Below are 4,028 nucleotides of genomic sequence, written 5' to 3'. Positions count from 1 at the left end.
AATATTGCAATATAAGCATGCCCAATATCTCCTGGTCGGCACCAGAAGCCTGTGGATAATGGAGGAGAAAAAACATACAAGACTGAACCAGAACTGAAACATATAGAACTAAAACCAGAACTACTCTGTGGAAAATTCTTCCAGACATTATATGTATAAAATTTTAAGCAACTGACTTTGCTTGCTCTAATGCCTAGCAAAAACAGAAGTCCTCTATTATTAAGAATAAGCATCTAATACAATTATATGTGCCTCCTCTTTTTGTTTTAGTGGGAGTTGTGCACAATGAGACTTATCAGAATGACTGTGTTTGTAGGATACCGACTTAGAGCAGCACGGCAATACCTGAGTTTGTCTGCATGTGAAGTCTCATGTTTTATGTATGGGGATCATGTTTTAGCATATCTAACACATTTGTCTTGATGAAGTCTAGCAGTTTCAGATAAAGTGATGTGTAAAATTGACAGCAATGCAGAAAAACAGCCTGAAGAAATAGAGTTCCAGTGATAAAACTCTTATGTGTTTGTCAATAATTCAAAATACATAATGCAAAAGTAATTTGTTATATTAAGTAAAAAAGTATCTCAGTGCAATGTACAGACAATGTAAACATATATCTGAAGTGCTGTCATGTAGGTCTTAATTTCAGATTAGTTTTCTACATTTTTTTAGGATTATTGCCAAAATTTAAATATGACAGGAAGAAAGTATACTAGTGAAAGCCAGACATATAAATGGAATGAAGAAAAAAGGAAAAACACAGTAGGGTTTTAACATGCCAAACTATTTCATCACACAAGAAATTAAAACATCTGAAGATTAAAATCACAAATGAACTTTTCTAAACTCTTAATGACAAAAAATAAATTTAGTTAACTGAACTGGAAGAAAGGCTAAATTATCTTTATATTAACTCTAAAGAAGATAGTATTTTAACCTCATGACTTTATGAAGAGATGATAAAAGATTATGTTAGAAAAATAACAAATAAAAGTATTGTACAGATATTGTACAGTATTGTACAAATAAAAGTATTGTTCAGTGCTTTCAGCACTGAAAATATTGTGTAATTTTTCTAATTAATAAATTTTTTTTGCAAGAATGTAAAGTAAAATAGAATCCTGAGGATACAATTATTGCTATTGATAAAATTTCTCTTCACAATCTAAACAACAAAGCCAAGATAAATGACTTATTATGTCATACTTAAGCAGAGAAGATGAATTAGTGATTGAAGTATCATATCACTGTTTTTTCTTTGTCAATTATATTGTCTCAGATTCTGAGAAACAGTGTCTAGTAGATGTAGTTTATTAGTTGCAGTACAGTATGCAGAGATGATATGCTTAATTCTTGAATTACCAATGATATATACCTTTACAGAGAGCTAAATGATAGCTCTCAATACTGTCTTTGAATGCTTAGTCTAAATACTTGTCTTTGAATGGCAAATTCTTTACCCATTTCTTTCTCTAATGTCCTCTATCTAGTCTATCACTGAATTGTATTAATTCAACCTCCAAAAATTATTCAAAACATAACCATTTCTCACTACTGGTCTTCTATCTTCATGGTGCAAGCCATCATCCCTCACCTGTGTTATTCCAAATGTGTCCTTAAAAAAAAAAAATCTACACTATAACAGTCATATAGTATTCAAACCTCCTAGTCTTCAGTAGTCTGATGCATGAGAGGTACCTGACAATGAGCTTCCAGTCTCCAGCAGGCATCTCAGGATGAGATTTGCCCCACCTAAACATGGAAGATACAGCTTCCAGGATTATCCAAGGTGGCAGCTCTGGCTTCCAAATGTGTTGGCAAATGGGGAGCTGCAGCTCGGGGTGTGGGTGTGGTCAACTGGAGGTCCTAGAGGTGGGGTGCGGTTGGTCTGGTTGCGGGATCCTAGAGGCCAGGAGCAGTCAGTCCGGCCAGAGGTTCTACAGGTCCTGGTTTTTGTCTCAAAATGGCGGCAGCCACGGTTAACCAAACATGCAGGTACTGTGACAGTGAACTTCTAGGCAATAACAGGCAGCTGGCTCTCTGCGGTCAGTCTGCTGGCTGCTGTTGGACAATCGGCAGATGAACCTCCCCGTGGGTGATGGGCAGGTGAAAGGCAGGCAATGGACAGGCAAGAGGCAGGCAAAAAAAAAAAAAAAAAAAAAAAAAAAAAAATCCCAAATGTGCCCTAACTGGTGAGCCTTCTTCCATCTTTATTCTTCTTCCCTCCTATTAGTCAACTGTCACACAACAGCCTGATAAGCCTATTAGTCAGATCATGCCACTCATGTTTCCAGATCATTCTAATGACTTTCAATCTTCTTAACAAAATCCTAAGTCCTGCCATGCTTTGCAAGGTTCTGTGTGATCTGGACCCTGCAACCCTTGTCTGATTTCAGTTTCTACTACTCTCACCTCTTATATCCTTTTGTTGTGCTGACCTCTCAGGAAAACCACTTTTCTGCTCAGAAATACTTCCTTTGCTAAGAATCCTCTTTCTTTATACCTGCTTACTGTCATTCTCTTCAAGATTTACTCAAATCCACTTTCTTGGTCAATGATTCCCTATTGACAGTATTTTCGGCCCTCAGACACATCTAACTTTTTTTCTTCTTTTATTATTCCTTGTAGTATCTGTGAATATCAAATGTAGTATACATTTTTCTTAGTACTACTGTTTATTTTCTTCATGCTCCCATCTGGAATATAACCTTTATGAAAGCAGGGATTTTCAAAATGTTTTGTGTTTAATTATATCTACAAAACCCCCAAGATGCCCCAAATGGAGTAACTGCCCAATAAAATTTAGTTTAATTTCTCGTTAATCTAGAATGAATATTTTGGAGTGATTTTTGAAAAAAGTAGTCTGAATATGTAACTCAAGTTGTATTCTGCCCATTTCTAACATGAATTACCAGTGGTGCTTCAGCATTAACCAGTAATTCTGTAGAATTACTACTGTAGTAGCTTAGGACTCACTGACTCAACGTGCTTCTTCTATTGTTACTTTTCTAAATGCAGTTGGCATGCTTTTTCTCAAATACTAATCTGGTCATTTCCATCCTGCAAGACCTGCCTCAGTAGCTTAAATCCTAGTGTTTTCATTACAAGGCAGTTTCTTCAGGTTCAAGGAGGAACCCTGGAAAGATGTGAATGCAAATAATACCTTACGGTGTGATATGAGCTTAGAGTCACAAAAATGAAATTACTTACTGAAAAGAGAACTATTTATGAAGTTTAGTCTTATAGTTTGTGTCAGCTCAAAGCTTTCATGATGTACATCGTAATTCATAATCATGGATGTGTAGAAAAAAGACATTGATAACTGGAGTTTTCATATTTTAAAAGGAAAGAAAATGGTTCCTATCGTTTTATTGTTGTGGGGTCAAATAACTTAGATCATTTCTAATTTCCATTCGTGGCATTTTGACCAGCTGCATGAATTAGGGGTGTAATCTTGGCTTAACTTAGCTGTAATTACCTTTTGAAATTCCTGAAATCTTAATAGCAAACTTAGTTTCTTCTTTAAATGTTTATTAGGTACCTCATACTTTTAGTAACTGTCTTGCAAATTTTTCCCAGAGACCTAATAGGCCTTTGAGGAAAACAAAACCACAAAGTTACTCTGGGGTGTTTCAACAACGTGCAGCTACAGGAAAGGACCCACCGTGATACACCTCAATTGTAATCTTAATTACATTTGAACTAGTTAAGCAACACAAGTGATTCATATTTTTGACTGATTAGGTGGTTTACACCGAATTCTTTTCAAATTTTTCAAAATGAAAATGCAATGTATGGAAATAAAGAATAATATTTTATTTGTAGATAGCAGGAGTCCTAGAGCTAGAACTTAAATTGTAATCGATGTTGAATACTTAGGCATACCTGGGTAGGAACAAGTAGCCTGGGTATCTTCATTGGTAGAAATTTTGGATTGCCTGTGAAATTGTGAGCCTGGTAGAAGATGCAAAGTACACTTTGGGTGTGAATGGAAAGTTAGCCTCTTGATAAGAGATGGCTGCTTTTCA

General features: G+C 35.7%; 1 non-coding gene across 1 annotated transcript; it reads right to left on the bottom strand.

Annotated features, from left to right (window-relative positions):
- Window positions 1-3,555: 3,555 nt before the first annotated feature.
- On the bottom strand, window positions 3,556-3,680 carry LOC124984131 (small nucleolar RNA SNORA18). Its single transcript, XR_007108591.1, has one exon. It is a non-coding gene; the product is annotated as a small nucleolar RNA SNORA18 (small nucleolar RNA).
- Window positions 3,681-4,028: the final 348 nt, after the last annotated feature.

Source organism: Sciurus carolinensis, chromosome 4 (assembly GCF_902686445.1).
Source record: "Sciurus carolinensis chromosome 4, mSciCar1.2, whole genome shotgun sequence".
In the NCBI taxonomy this organism is placed as follows: domain Eukaryota; kingdom Metazoa; phylum Chordata; class Mammalia; order Rodentia; family Sciuridae; genus Sciurus; species Sciurus carolinensis.
This window is presented reverse-complemented; position numbering and strand designations above follow the sequence as displayed.